General features: G+C 56.1%; 22 non-coding genes across 22 annotated transcripts; all 22 read left to right on the top strand.

The window, feature by feature from the left end:
• The first annotated feature begins 147 nt into the window (after positions 1-147).
• On the top strand, positions 148-266 carry LOC147855210 (5S ribosomal RNA). Its single transcript, XR_015530964.1, has one exon. It is a non-coding gene; the product is annotated as a 5S ribosomal RNA (ribosomal RNA).
• A 469-nt stretch (positions 267-735) lies between these two features.
• LOC147855211 (5S ribosomal RNA) lies at positions 736-854 on the top strand. The gene has a single exon (XR_015530965.1). It is a non-coding gene; the product is annotated as a 5S ribosomal RNA (ribosomal RNA).
• Positions 855-1,325: 471 nt separating this feature from the next.
• Positions 1,326-1,444, top strand: LOC147855212 (5S ribosomal RNA). Its single transcript, XR_015530966.1, has one exon. It is a non-coding gene; the product is annotated as a 5S ribosomal RNA (ribosomal RNA).
• A 471-nt stretch (positions 1,445-1,915) lies between these two features.
• On the top strand, positions 1,916-2,034 carry LOC147855213 (5S ribosomal RNA). The gene has a single exon (XR_015530967.1). It is a non-coding gene; the product is annotated as a 5S ribosomal RNA (ribosomal RNA).
• Positions 2,035-2,505: 471 nt separating this feature from the next.
• Positions 2,506-2,624, top strand: LOC147855214 (5S ribosomal RNA). The gene has a single exon (XR_015530968.1). It is a non-coding gene; the product is annotated as a 5S ribosomal RNA (ribosomal RNA).
• A 471-nt stretch (positions 2,625-3,095) lies between these two features.
• Positions 3,096-3,214, top strand: LOC147855215 (5S ribosomal RNA). Its single transcript, XR_015530969.1, has one exon. It is a non-coding gene; the product is annotated as a 5S ribosomal RNA (ribosomal RNA).
• Positions 3,215-3,685: 471 nt separating this feature from the next.
• On the top strand, positions 3,686-3,804 carry LOC147855216 (5S ribosomal RNA). Its single transcript, XR_015530970.1, has one exon. It is a non-coding gene; the product is annotated as a 5S ribosomal RNA (ribosomal RNA).
• A 471-nt stretch (positions 3,805-4,275) lies between these two features.
• LOC147855217 (5S ribosomal RNA) lies at positions 4,276-4,394 on the top strand. Its single transcript, XR_015530971.1, has one exon. It is a non-coding gene; the product is annotated as a 5S ribosomal RNA (ribosomal RNA).
• Positions 4,395-4,865: 471 nt separating this feature from the next.
• Positions 4,866-4,984, top strand: LOC147855218 (5S ribosomal RNA). The gene has a single exon (XR_015530972.1). It is a non-coding gene; the product is annotated as a 5S ribosomal RNA (ribosomal RNA).
• Positions 4,985-5,420: 436 nt separating this feature from the next.
• LOC147855219 (5S ribosomal RNA) lies at positions 5,421-5,539 on the top strand. The gene has a single exon (XR_015530973.1). It is a non-coding gene; the product is annotated as a 5S ribosomal RNA (ribosomal RNA).
• Positions 5,540-6,000: 461 nt separating this feature from the next.
• LOC147855220 (5S ribosomal RNA) lies at positions 6,001-6,119 on the top strand. Its single transcript, XR_015530975.1, has one exon. It is a non-coding gene; the product is annotated as a 5S ribosomal RNA (ribosomal RNA).
• Positions 6,120-6,590: 471 nt separating this feature from the next.
• LOC147855221 (5S ribosomal RNA) lies at positions 6,591-6,709 on the top strand. The gene has a single exon (XR_015530976.1). It is a non-coding gene; the product is annotated as a 5S ribosomal RNA (ribosomal RNA).
• A 471-nt stretch (positions 6,710-7,180) lies between these two features.
• Positions 7,181-7,299, top strand: LOC147855222 (5S ribosomal RNA). Its single transcript, XR_015530977.1, has one exon. It is a non-coding gene; the product is annotated as a 5S ribosomal RNA (ribosomal RNA).
• Positions 7,300-8,378: 1,079 nt separating this feature from the next.
• On the top strand, positions 8,379-8,497 carry LOC147855223 (5S ribosomal RNA). Its single transcript, XR_015530978.1, has one exon. It is a non-coding gene; the product is annotated as a 5S ribosomal RNA (ribosomal RNA).
• A 461-nt stretch (positions 8,498-8,958) lies between these two features.
• LOC147855224 (5S ribosomal RNA) lies at positions 8,959-9,077 on the top strand. The gene has a single exon (XR_015530979.1). It is a non-coding gene; the product is annotated as a 5S ribosomal RNA (ribosomal RNA).
• Positions 9,078-9,538: 461 nt separating this feature from the next.
• LOC147855225 (5S ribosomal RNA) lies at positions 9,539-9,657 on the top strand. The gene has a single exon (XR_015530980.1). It is a non-coding gene; the product is annotated as a 5S ribosomal RNA (ribosomal RNA).
• Positions 9,658-10,118: 461 nt separating this feature from the next.
• On the top strand, positions 10,119-10,237 carry LOC147855226 (5S ribosomal RNA). The gene has a single exon (XR_015530981.1). It is a non-coding gene; the product is annotated as a 5S ribosomal RNA (ribosomal RNA).
• A 461-nt stretch (positions 10,238-10,698) lies between these two features.
• Positions 10,699-10,817, top strand: LOC147855227 (5S ribosomal RNA). Its single transcript, XR_015530982.1, has one exon. It is a non-coding gene; the product is annotated as a 5S ribosomal RNA (ribosomal RNA).
• Positions 10,818-11,288: 471 nt separating this feature from the next.
• On the top strand, positions 11,289-11,407 carry LOC147855228 (5S ribosomal RNA). Its single transcript, XR_015530983.1, has one exon. It is a non-coding gene; the product is annotated as a 5S ribosomal RNA (ribosomal RNA).
• Positions 11,408-11,868: 461 nt separating this feature from the next.
• Positions 11,869-11,987, top strand: LOC147855229 (5S ribosomal RNA). Its single transcript, XR_015530927.1, has one exon. It is a non-coding gene; the product is annotated as a 5S ribosomal RNA (ribosomal RNA).
• A 457-nt stretch (positions 11,988-12,444) lies between these two features.
• Positions 12,445-12,563, top strand: LOC147855230 (5S ribosomal RNA). The gene has a single exon (XR_015530984.1). It is a non-coding gene; the product is annotated as a 5S ribosomal RNA (ribosomal RNA).
• A 471-nt stretch (positions 12,564-13,034) lies between these two features.
• LOC147855231 (5S ribosomal RNA) lies at positions 13,035-13,153 on the top strand. Its single transcript, XR_015530986.1, has one exon. It is a non-coding gene; the product is annotated as a 5S ribosomal RNA (ribosomal RNA).
• The last annotated feature ends 200 nt before the right edge of the window (positions 13,154-13,353 follow it).

A 13,353-nucleotide genomic window follows, 5' to 3' on the forward strand; every position in this document is an offset into this window, starting at 1 on the left:
AAAGCCTTAGCCTTAGCCTTCGCCGGCGCCCGTCGCGCGTGCGGTTGGGACGGTGACGTGGTGGGTCCCTCGATCTTAGTTGTCCTCGTAGAGCATTTTTGTGTAGGTTGGCATAGCATTAGTACCTCGGAACGCAGGGCACTGTCGTGGTGCGGTCATACCAGCGCTAATACACCGGATCCCATCAGAACTCCGCAGTTAAGCGCGCTTGGGCCAGAACAGTACTGGGATGGGTGACCTCCCGGGAAGTCCTGGTGCTGCACCCTTTTTGCTTCGAGTCGTGTTCTTTTCGTGCACAGTACAGGGATGGGTGACCACCCGGGAAGTCCTGGGCACGGGTTGCGTTCTTTTCCCGCCGGAGCCGTTCCCGTGCGCGTGGGCCTCTTGGCATTCGTAGAGGCGGACGAGAGCATAGGATGGGTGACGCGTAATGGGGGGCATTGTCATTCGGTGTGGGTTGAGAGTGTCATCCGTATCAACGAGAGGGCGTAAGAGGCTTTATGGGGTGGGCATGAGTGGCGAGGTTCGAATCCGGGCAGGGGATATATATATGTATATATATATACATGTAGTCTTTCTCTAGGATCCAAAGCCTTAGCCTTAGCCTTCGCCGGCGCCCGTCGCGCGTGCGGTTGGGACGGTGACGTGGTGGGTCCCTCGATCTTAGTTGTCCTCGTAGAGCATTTTTGTGTAGGTTGGCATAGCATTAGTACCTCGGAACGCAGGGCACTGTCGTGGTGCGGTCATACCAGCGCTAATACACCGGATCCCATCAGAACTCCGCAGTTAAGCGCGCTTGGGCCAGAACAGTACTGGGATGGGTGACCTCCCGGGAAGTCCTGGTGCTGCACCCTTTTTGCTTCGAGTCGTGTTCTTTTCGTGCACAGTACAGGGATGGGTGACCACCCGGGAAGTCCTGGGCACGGGTTGCGTTCTTTTCCCGCCGGAGCCGTTCCCGTGCGCGTGGGCCTCTTGGCATTCGTAGAGGCGGACGAGAGCATAGGATGGGTGACGCGTAATGGGGGGCATTGTCATTCGGTGTGGGTTGAGAGTGTCATCCGTATCAACGAGAGGGCGTAAGAGGCTTTATGGGGTGGGCATGAGTGGCGAGGTTCGAATCCGGGCAGGGGATATATATATGTATATATATATATACATGTAGTCTTTCTCTAGGATCCAAAGCCTTAGCCTTAGCCTTCGCCGGCGCCCGTCGCGCGTGCGGTTGGGACGGTGACGTGGTGGGTCCCTCGATCTTAGTTGTCCTCGTAGAGCATTTTTGTGTAGGTTGGCATAGCATTAGTACCTCGGAACGCAGGGCACTGTCGTGGTGCGGTCATACCAGCGCTAATACACCGGATCCCATCAGAACTCCGCAGTTAAGCGCGCTTGGGCCAGAACAGTACTGGGATGGGTGACCTCCCGGGAAGTCCTGGTGCTGCACCCTTTTTGCTTCGAGTCGTGTTCTTTTCGTGCACAGTACAGGGATGGGTGACCACCCGGGAAGTCCTGGGCACGGGTTGCGTTCTTTTCCCGCCGGAGCCGTTCCCGTGCGCGTGGGCCTCTTGGCATTCGTAGAGGCGGACGAGAGCATAGGATGGGTGACGCGTAATGGGGGGCATTGTCATTCGGTGTGGGTTGAGAGTGTCATCCGTATCAACGAGAGGGCGTAAGAGGCTTTATGGGGTGGGCATGAGTGGCGAGGTTCGAATCCGGGCAGGGGATATATATATGTATATATATATATACATGTAGTCTTTCTCTAGGATCCAAAGCCTTAGCCTTAGCCTTCGCCGGCGCCCGTCGCGCGTGCGGTTGGGACGGTGACGTGGTGGGTCCCTCGATCTTAGTTGTCCTCGTAGAGCATTTTTGTGTAGGTTGGCATAGCATTAGTACCTCGGAACGCAGGGCACTGTCGTGGTGCGGTCATACCAGCGCTAATACACCGGATCCCATCAGAACTCCGCAGTTAAGCGCGCTTGGGCCAGAACAGTACTGGGATGGGTGACCTCCCGGGAAGTCCTGGTGCTGCACCCTTTTTGCTTCGAGTCGTGTTCTTTTCGTGCACAGTACAGGGATGGGTGACCACCCGGGAAGTCCTGGGCACGGGTTGCGTTCTTTTCCCGCCGGAGCCGTTCCCGTGCGCGTGGGCCTCTTGGCATTCGTAGAGGCGGACGAGAGCATAGGATGGGTGACGCGTAATGGGGGGCATTGTCATTCGGTGTGGGTTGAGAGTGTCATCCGTATCAACGAGAGGGCGTAAGAGGCTTTATGGGGTGGGCATGAGTGGCGAGGTTCGAATCCGGGCAGGGGATATATATATGTATATATATATATACATGTAGTCTTTCTCTAGGATCCAAAGCCTTAGCCTTAGCCTTCGCCGGCGCCCGTCGCGCGTGCGGTTGGGACGGTGACGTGGTGGGTCCCTCGATCTTAGTTGTCCTCGTAGAGCATTTTTGTGTAGGTTGGCATAGCATTAGTACCTCGGAACGCAGGGCACTGTCGTGGTGCGGTCATACCAGCGCTAATACACCGGATCCCATCAGAACTCCGCAGTTAAGCGCGCTTGGGCCAGAACAGTACTGGGATGGGTGACCTCCCGGGAAGTCCTGGTGCTGCACCCTTTTTGCTTCGAGTCGTGTTCTTTTCGTGCACAGTACAGGGATGGGTGACCACCCGGGAAGTCCTGGGCACGGGTTGCGTTCTTTTCCCGCCGGAGCCGTTCCCGTGCGCGTGGGCCTCTTGGCATTCGTAGAGGCGGACGAGAGCATAGGATGGGTGACGCGTAATGGGGGGCATTGTCATTCGGTGTGGGTTGAGAGTGTCATCCGTATCAACGAGAGGGCGTAAGAGGCTTTATGGGGTGGGCATGAGTGGCGAGGTTCGAATCCGGGCAGGGGATATATATATGTATATATATATATACATGTAGTCTTTCTCTAGGATCCAAAGCCTTAGCCTTAGCCTTCGCCGGCGCCCGTCGCGCGTGCGGTTGGGACGGTGACGTGGTGGGTCCCTCGATCTTAGTTGTCCTCGTAGAGCATTTTTGTGTAGGTTGGCATAGCATTAGTACCTCGGAACGCAGGGCACTGTCGTGGTGCGGTCATACCAGCGCTAATACACCGGATCCCATCAGAACTCCGCAGTTAAGCGCGCTTGGGCCAGAACAGTACTGGGATGGGTGACCTCCCGGGAAGTCCTGGTGCTGCACCCTTTTTGCTTCGAGTCGTGTTCTTTTCGTGCACAGTACAGGGATGGGTGACCACCCGGGAAGTCCTGGGCACGGGTTGCGTTCTTTTCCCGCCGGAGCCGTTCCCGTGCGCGTGGGCCTCTTGGCATTCGTAGAGGCGGACGAGAGCATAGGATGGGTGACGCGTAATGGGGGGCATTGTCATTCGGTGTGGGTTGAGAGTGTCATCCGTATCAACGAGAGGGCGTAAGAGGCTTTATGGGGTGGGCATGAGTGGCGAGGTTCGAATCCGGGCAGGGGATATATATATGTATATATATATATACATGTAGTCTTTCTCTAGGATCCAAAGCCTTAGCCTTAGCCTTCGCCGGCGCCCGTCGCGCGTGCGGTTGGGACGGTGACGTGGTGGGTCCCTCGATCTTAGTTGTCCTCGTAGAGCATTTTTGTGTAGGTTGGCATAGCATTAGTACCTCGGAACGCAGGGCACTGTCGTGGTGCGGTCATACCAGCGCTAATACACCGGATCCCATCAGAACTCCGCAGTTAAGCGCGCTTGGGCCAGAACAGTACTGGGATGGGTGACCTCCCGGGAAGTCCTGGTGCTGCACCCTTTTTGCTTCGAGTCGTGTTCTTTTCGTGCACAGTACAGGGATGGGTGACCACCCGGGAAGTCCTGGGCACGGGTTGCGTTCTTTTCCCGCCGGAGCCGTTCCCGTGCGCGTGGGCCTCTTGGCATTCGTAGAGGCGGACGAGAGCATAGGATGGGTGACGCGTAATGGGGGGCATTGTCATTCGGTGTGGGTTGAGAGTGTCATCCGTATCAACGAGAGGGCGTAAGAGGCTTTATGGGGTGGGCATGAGTGGCGAGGTTCGAATCCGGGCAGGGGATATATATATGTATATATATATATACATGTAGTCTTTCTCTAGGATCCAAAGCCTTAGCCTTAGCCTTCGCCGGCGCCCGTCGCGCGTGCGGTTGGGACGGTGACGTGGTGGGTCCCTCGATCTTAGTTGTCCTCGTAGAGCATTTTTGTGTAGGTTGGCATAGCATTAGTACCTCGGAACGCAGGGCACTGTCGTGGTGCGGTCATACCAGCGCTAATACACCGGATCCCATCAGAACTCCGCAGTTAAGCGCGCTTGGGCCAGAACAGTACTGGGATGGGTGACCTCCCGGGAAGTCCTGGTGCTGCACCCTTTTTGCTTCGAGTCGTGTTCTTTTCGTGCACAGTACAGGGATGGGTGACCACCCGGGAAGTCCTGGGCACGGGTTGCGTTCTTTTCCCGCCGGAGCCGTTCCCGTGCGCGTGGGCCTCTTGGCATTCGTAGAGGCGGACGAGAGCATAGGATGGGTGACGCGTAATGGGGGGCATTGTCATTCGGTGTGGGTTGAGAGTGTCATCCGTATCAACGAGAGGGCGTAAGAGGCTTTATGGGGTGGGCATGAGTGGCGAGGTTCGAATCCGGGCAGGGGATATATATATGTATATATATATATACATGTAGTCTTTCTCTAGGATCCAAAGCCTTAGCCTTAGCCTTCGCCGGCGCCCGTCGCGCGTGCGGTTGGGACGGTGACGTGGTGGGTCCCTCGATCTTAGTTGTCCTCGTAGAGCATTTTTGTGTAGGTTGGCATAGCATTAGTACCTCGGAACGCAGGGCACTGTCGTGGTGCGGTCATACCAGCGCTAATACACCGGATCCCATCAGAACTCCGCAGTTAAGCGCGCTTGGGCCAGAACAGTACTGGGATGGGTGACCTCCCGGGAAGTCCTGGTGCTGCACCCTTTTTGCTTCGAGTCGTGTTCTTTTCGTGCACAGTACAGGGATGGGTGACCACCCGGGAAGTCCTGGGCACGGGTTGCGTTCTTTTCCCGCCGGAGCCGTTCCCGTGCGCGTGGGCCTCTTGGCATTCGTAGAGGCAGCATTGTCATTCGGTGTGGGTTGAGAGTGTCATCCGTATCAACGAGAGGGCGTAAGAGGCTTTATGGGGTGGGCATGAGTGGCGAGGTTCGAATCCGGGCAGGGGATATATATATGTATATATATATATACATGTAGTCTTTCTCTAGGATCCAAAGCCTTAGCCTTAGCCTTCGCCGGCGCCCGTCGCGCGTGCGGTTGGGACGGTGACGTGGTGGGTCCCTCGATCTTAGTTGTCCTCGTAGAGCATTTTTGTGTAGGTTGGCATAGCATTAGTACCTCGGAACGCAGGGCACTGTCGTGGTGCGGTCATACCAGCGCTAATACACCGGATCCCATCAGAACTCCGCAGTTAAGCGCGCTTGGGCCAGAACAGTACTGGGATGGGTGACCTCCCGGGAAGTCCTGGTGCTGCACCCTTTTTGCTTCGAGTCGTGTTCTTTTCGTGCACAGTACAGGGATGGGTGACCACCCGGGAAGTCCTGGGCACGGGTTGCGTTCTTTTCCCGCCGGAGCCGTTCCCGTGCGCGTGGGCCTCTTGGCATTCGTAGAGGCGGACGAGAGCATAGGATGGGTGACGCGTAATGGGGGGCATTGTCATTCGGTGTGGGTTGAGAGTGTCATCCGTATCAACGAGAGGGCGTAAGAGGCTTTATGGGGTGGGCATGAGTGGCGAGGTTCGAATCCGGGCAGGGGATATATATATATATACATGTAGTCTTTCTCTAGGATCCAAAGCCTTAGCCTTAGCCTTCGCCGGCGCCCGTCGCGCGTGCGGTTGGGACGGTGACGTGGTGGGTCCCTCGATCTTAGTTGTCCTCGTAGAGCATTTTTGTGTAGGTTGGCATAGCATTAGTACCTCGGAACGCAGGGCACTGTCGTGGTGCGGTCATACCAGCGCTAATACACCGGATCCCATCAGAACTCCGCAGTTAAGCGCGCTTGGGCCAGAACAGTACTGGGATGGGTGACCTCCCGGGAAGTCCTGGTGCTGCACCCTTTTTGCTTCGAGTCGTGTTCTTTTCGTGCACAGTACAGGGATGGGTGACCACCCGGGAAGTCCTGGGCACGGGTTGCGTTCTTTTCCCGCCGGAGCCGTTCCCGTGCGCGTGGGCCTCTTGGCATTCGTAGAGGCGGACGAGAGCATAGGATGGGTGACGCGTAATGGGGGGCATTGTCATTCGGTGTGGGTTGAGAGTGTCATCCGTATCAACGAGAGGGCGTAAGAGGCTTTATGGGGTGGGCATGAGTGGCGAGGTTCGAATCCGGGCAGGGGATATATATATGTATATATATATATACATGTAGTCTTTCTCTAGGATCCAAAGCCTTAGCCTTAGCCTTCGCCGGCGCCCGTCGCGCGTGCGGTTGGGACGGTGACGTGGTGGGTCCCTCGATCTTAGTTGTCCTCGTAGAGCATTTTTGTGTAGGTTGGCATAGCATTAGTACCTCGGAACGCAGGGCACTGTCGTGGTGCGGTCATACCAGCGCTAATACACCGGATCCCATCAGAACTCCGCAGTTAAGCGCGCTTGGGCCAGAACAGTACTGGGATGGGTGACCTCCCGGGAAGTCCTGGTGCTGCACCCTTTTTGCTTCGAGTCGTGTTCTTTTCGTGCACAGTACAGGGATGGGTGACCACCCGGGAAGTCCTGGGCACGGGTTGCGTTCTTTTCCCGCCGGAGCCGTTCCCGTGCGCGTGGGCCTCTTGGCATTCGTAGAGGCGGACGAGAGCATAGGATGGGTGACGCGTAATGGGGGGCATTGTCATTCGGTGTGGGTTGAGAGTGTCATCCGTATCAACGAGAGGGCGTAAGAGGCTTTATGGGGTGGGCATGAGTGGCGAGGTTCGAATCCGGGCAGGGGATATATATATGTATATATATATATACATGTAGTCTTTCTCTAGGATCCAAAGCCTTAGCCTTAGCCTTCGCCGGCGCCCGTCGCGCGTGCGGTTGGGACGGTGACGTGGTGGGTCCCTCGATCTTAGTTGTCCTCGTAGAGCATTTTTGTGTAGGTTGGCATAGCATTAGTACCTCGGAACGCAGGGCACTGTCGTGGTGCGGTCATACCAGCGCTAATACACCGGATCCCATCAGAACTCCGCAGTTAAGCGCGCTTGGGCCAGAACAGTACTGGGATGGGTGACCTCCCGGGAAGTCCTGGTGCTGCACCCTTTTTGCTTCGAGTCGTGTTCTTTTCGTGCACAGTACAGGGATGGGTGACCACCCGGGAAGTCCTGGGCACGGGTTGCGTTCTTTTCCCGCCGGAGCCGTTCCCGTGCGCGTGGGCCTCTTGGCATTCGTAGAGGCGGACGAGAGCATAGGATGGGTGACGCGTAATGGGGGGCATTGTCATTCGGTGTGGGTTGAGAGTGTCATCCGTATCAACGAGAGGGCGTAAGAGGCTTTATGGGGTGGGCATGAGTGGCGAGGTTCGAATCCGGGCAGGGGATATATATATATATATACATGTAGTCTTTCTCTAGGATCCAAAGCCTTAGCCTTAGCCTTCGCCGGCGCCCGTCGCGCGTGCGGTTGGGACGGTGACGTGGTGGGTCCCTCGATCTTAGTTGTCCTCGTAGAGCATTTTTGTGTAGGTTGGCATAGCATTAGTACCTCGGAACGCAGGGCACTGTCGTGGTGCGGTCATACCAGCGCTAATACACCGGATCCCATCACGGAGGTTCATACCACAATATCTCCTGTCAGAAGAAACTCATAACACTTTCAGAAGAAGAACCTTGTGAGACAAGCAGACATCAAGGTCCACTACTATGCCAAACCTTTACAAAGAACATGATGACTTGAAACTTGAAATCAAAACTACATAATTGCAAAATCAACCTCATTAAGGTCATATCTTACGCAACAAAACGATATCCATATATAACCGACCATATTTAAGCCACCACAATCATACATATCTCCAAAATATAAAACAAACACATCTCCCCAATATTTAAAAGAAAGAAGAAAAGTTTTACACAAAACTATGCAGAGTGAATTGGTTAGGGCGTAAGAGGCTTTATGGGGTGGGCATGAGTGGCGAGGTTCGAATCCGGGCAGGGGATATATATATATATACATGTAGTCTTTCTCTAGGATCCAAAGCCTTAGCCTTAGCCTTCGCCGGCGCCCGTCGCGCGTGCGGTTGGGACGGTGACGTGGTGGGTCCCTCGATCTTAGTTGTCCTCGTAGAGCATTTTTGTGTAGGTTGGCATAGCATTAGTACCTCGGAACGCAGGGCACTGTCGTGGTGCGGTCATACCAGCGCTAATACACCGGATCCCATCAGAACTCCGCAGTTAAGCGCGCTTGGGCCAGAACAGTACTGGGATGGGTGACCTCCCGGGAAGTCCTGGTGCTGCACCCTTTTTGCTTCGAGTCGTGTTCTTTTCGTGCACAGTACAGGGATGGGTGACCACCCGGGAAGTCCTGGGCACGGGTTGCGTTCTTTTCCCGCCGGAGCCGTTCCCGTGCGCGTGGGCCTCTTGGCATTCGTAGAGGCGGACGAGAGCATAGGATGGGTGACGCGTAATGGGGGGCATTGTCATTCGGTGTGGGTTGAGAGTGTCATCCGTATCAACGAGAGGGCGTAAGAGGCTTTATGGGGTGGGCATGAGTGGCGAGGTTCGAATCCGGGCAGGGGATATATATATATATACATGTAGTCTTTCTCTAGGATCCAAAGCCTTAGCCTTAGCCTTCGCCGGCGCCCGTCGCGCGTGCGGTTGGGACGGTGACGTGGTGGGTCCCTCGATCTTAGTTGTCCTCGTAGAGCATTTTTGTGTAGGTTGGCATAGCATTAGTACCTCGGAACGCAGGGCACTGTCGTGGTGCGGTCATACCAGCGCTAATACACCGGATCCCATCAGAACTCCGCAGTTAAGCGCGCTTGGGCCAGAACAGTACTGGGATGGGTGACCTCCCGGGAAGTCCTGGTGCTGCACCCTTTTTGCTTCGAGTCGTGTTCTTTTCGTGCACAGTACAGGGATGGGTGACCACCCGGGAAGTCCTGGGCACGGGTTGCGTTCTTTTCCCGCCGGAGCCGTTCCCGTGCGCGTGGGCCTCTTGGCATTCGTAGAGGCGGACGAGAGCATAGGATGGGTGACGCGTAATGGGGGGCATTGTCATTCGGTGTGGGTTGAGAGTGTCATCCGTATCAACGAGAGGGCGTAAGAGGCTTTATGGGGTGGGCATGAGTGGCGAGGTTCGAATCCGGGCAGGGGATATATATATATATACATGTAGTCTTTCTCTAGGATCCAAAGCCTTAGCCTTAGCCTTCGCCGGCGCCCGTCGCGCGTGCGGTTGGGACGGTGACGTGGTGGGTCCCTCGATCTTAGTTGTCCTCGTAGAGCATTTTTGTGTAGGTTGGCATAGCATTAGTACCTCGGAACGCAGGGCACTGTCGTGGTGCGGTCATACCAGCGCTAATACACCGGATCCCATCAGAACTCCGCAGTTAAGCGCGCTTGGGCCAGAACAGTACTGGGATGGGTGACCTCCCGGGAAGTCCTGGTGCTGCACCCTTTTTGCTTCGAGTCGTGTTCTTTTCGTGCACAGTACAGGGATGGGTGACCACCCGGGAAGTCCTGGGCACGGGTTGCGTTCTTTTCCCGCCGGAGCCGTTCCCGTGCGCGTGGGCCTCTTGGCATTCGTAGAGGCGGACGAGAGCATAGGATGGGTGACGCGTAATGGGGGGCATTGTCATTCGGTGTGGGTTGAGAGTGTCATCCGTATCAACGAGAGGGCGTAAGAGGCTTTATGGGGTGGGCATGAGTGGCGAGGTTCGAATCCGGGCAGGGGATATATATATATATACATGTAGTCTTTCTCTAGGATCCAAAGCCTTAGCCTTAGCCTTCGCCGGCGCCCGTCGCGCGTGCGGTTGGGACGGTGACGTGGTGGGTCCCTCGATCTTAGTTGTCCTCGTAGAGCATTTTTGTGTAGGTTGGCATAGCATTAGTACCTCGGAACGCAGGGCACTGTCGTGGTGCGGTCATACCAGCGCTAATACACCGGATCCCATCAGAACTCCGCAGTTAAGCGCGCTTGGGCCAGAACAGTACTGGGATGGGTGACCTCCCGGGAAGTCCTGGTGCTGCACCCTTTTTGCTTCGAGTCGTGTTCTTTTCGTGCACAGTACAGGGATGGGTGACCACCCGGGAAGTCCTGGGCACGGGTTGCGTTCTTTTCCCGCCGGAGCCGTTCCCGTGCGCGTGGGCCTCTTGGCATTCGTAGAGGCGGACGAGAGCATAGGATGGGTGACGCGTAATGGGGGGCATTGTCATTCGGTGTGGGTTGAGAGTGTCATCCGTATCAACGAGAGGGCGTAAGAGGCTTTATGGGGTGGGCATGAGTGGCGAGGTTCGAATCCGGGCAGGGGATATATATATATATACATGTAGTCTTTCTCTAGGATCCAAAGCCTTAGCCTTAGCCTTCGCCGGCGCCCGTCGCGCGTGCGGTTGGGACGGTGACGTGGTGGGTCCCTCGATCTTAGTTGTCCTCGTAGAGCATTTTTGTGTAGGTTGGCATAGCATTAGTACCTCGGAACGCAGGGCACTGTCGTGGTGCGGTCATACCAGCGCTAATACACCGGATCCCATCAGAACTCCGCAGTTAAGCGCGCTTGGGCCAGAACAGTACTGGGATGGGTGACCTCCCGGGAAGTCCTGGTGCTGCACCCTTTTTGCTTCGAGTCGTGTTCTTTTCGTGCACAGTACAGGGATGGGTGACCACCCGGGAAGTCCTGGGCACGGGTTGCGTTCTTTTCCCGCCGGAGCCGTTCCCGTGCGCGTGGGCCTCTTGGCATTCGTAGAGGCGGACGAGAGCATAGGATGGGTGACGCGTAATGGGGGGCATTGTCATTCGGTGTGGGTTGAGAGTGTCATCCGTATCAACGAGAGGGCGTAAGAGGCTTTATGGGGTGGGCATGAGTGGCGAGGTTCGAATCCGGGCAGGGGATATATATATGTATATATATATATACATGTAGTCTTTCTCTAGGATCCAAAGCCTTAGCCTTAGCCTTCGCCGGCGCCCGTCGCGCGTGCGGTTGGGACGGTGACGTGGTGGGTCCCTCGATCTTAGTTGTCCTCGTAGAGCATTTTTGTGTAGGTTGGCATAGCATTAGTACCTCGGAACGCAGGGCACTGTCGTGGTGCGGTCATACCAGCGCTAATACACCGGATCCCATCAGAACTCCGCAGTTAAGCGCGCTTGGGCCAGAACAGTACTGGGATGGGTGACCTCCCGGGAAGTCCTGGTGCTGCACCCTTTTTGCTTCGAGTCGTGTTCTTTTCGTGCACAGTACAGGGATGGGTGACCACCCGGGAAGTCCTGGGCACGGGTTGCGTTCTTTTCCCGCCGGAGCCGTTCCCGTGCGCGTGGGCCTCTTGGCATTCGTAGAGGCGGACGAGAGCATAGGATGGGTGACGCGTAATGGGGGGCATTGTCATTCGGTGTGGGTTGAGAGTGTCATCCGTATCAACGAGAGGGCGTAAGAGGCTTTATGGGGTGGGCATGAGTGGCGAGGTTCGAATCCGGGCAGGGGATATATATATATATACATGTAGTCTTTCTCTAGGATCCAAAGCCTTAGCCTTAGCCTTCGCCGGCGCCCGTCGCGCGTGCGGTTGGGACGGTGACGTGGTGGGTCCCTCGATCTTAGTTGTCCTCGTAGAGCATTTTTGTGTAGGTTGGCATAGCATTAGTACCTCGGAACGCAGGGCACTGTCGTGGTGCGGTCATACTAGCGCTAATACACCGGATCCCATCAGAACTCCGCAGTTAAGCGCGCTTGGGCCAGAACAGTACTGGGATGGGTGACCTCCCGGGAAGTCCTGGTGCTGCACCCTTTTTGCTTCGAGTCGTGTTCTTTTCGTGCACAGTACAGGGATGGGTGACCACCCGGGAAGTCCTGGGCACGGGTTGCGTTCTTTTCCCGCCGGAGCCGTTCCCGTGCGCGTGGGCCTCTTGGCATTCGTAGAGGCGGACGAGAGCATAGGATGGGTGACGCGTAATGGGGGGCATTGTCATTCGGTGTGGGTTGAGAGTGTCATCCGTATCAACGAGAGGGCGTAAGAGGCTTTATGGGGTGGGCATGAGTGGCGAGGTTCGAATCCGGGCAGGGGATATATATATATATACATGTAGTCTTTCTCTAGGATCCAAAGCCTTAGCCTTAGCCTTCGCCGGCGCCCGTCGCGCGTGCGGTTGGGACGGTGACGTGGTGGGTCCCTCGAAGTTGTCCTCGTAGAGCATTTTTGTGTAGGTTGGCATAGCATTAGTACCTCGGAACGCAGGGCACTGTCGTGGTGCGGTCATACCAGCGCTAATACACCGGATCCCATCAGAACTCCGCAGTTAAGCGCGCTTGGGCCAGAACAGTACTGGGATGGGTGACCTCCCGGGAAGTCCTGGTGCTGCACCCTTTTTGCTTCGAGTCGTGTTCTTTTCGTGCACAGTACAGGGATGGGTGACCACCCGGGAAGTCCTGGGCACGGGTTGCGTTCTTTTCCCGCCGGAGCCGTTCCCGTGCGCGTGGGCCTCTTGGCATTCGTAGAGGCGGACGAGAGCATAGGATGGGTGACGCGTAATGGGGGGCATTGTCATTCGGTGTGGGTTGAGAGTGTCATCCGTATCAACGAGAGGGCGTAAGAGGCTTTATGGGGTGGGCATGAGTGGCGAGGTTCGAATCCGGGCAGGGGATATATATATGTATATATATATATACATGTAGTCTTTCTCTAGGATCCAAAGCCTTAGCCTTAGCCTTCGCCGGCGCCCGTCGCGCGTGCGGTTGGGACGGTGACGTGGTGGGTCCCTCGATCTTAGTTGTCCTCGTAGAGCATTTTTGTGTAGGTTGGCATAGCATTAGTACCTCGGAACGCAGGGCACTGTCGTGGTGCGGTCATACCAGCGCTAATACACCGGATCCCATCAGAACTCCGCAGTTAAGCGCGCTTGGGCCAGAACAGTACTGGGATGGGTGACCTCCCGGGAAGTCCTGGTGCTGCACCCTTTTTGCTTCGAGTCGTGTTCTTTTCGTGCACAGTACAGGGATGGGTGACCACCCGGGAAGTCCTGGGCACGGGTTGCGTTCTTTTCCCGCCGGAGCCGTTCCCGTGCGCGTGGGCCTCTTGGCATTCGTAGAGGCGGACGAGAGCATAGGATGGGTGACGCGTAATGGGGGGCATTGTCATTCGGTGTGGGTTGAGAGTG

Source organism: Azolla caroliniana, unplaced genomic scaffold (genome assembly GCF_043228905.1).
Source record: "Azolla caroliniana isolate FFs.n. ecotype wild unplaced genomic scaffold, voAzoCaro1.0.p SCAF_14, whole genome shotgun sequence".
Taxonomy (NCBI): domain Eukaryota; kingdom Viridiplantae; phylum Streptophyta; class Polypodiopsida; order Salviniales; family Salviniaceae; genus Azolla; species Azolla caroliniana.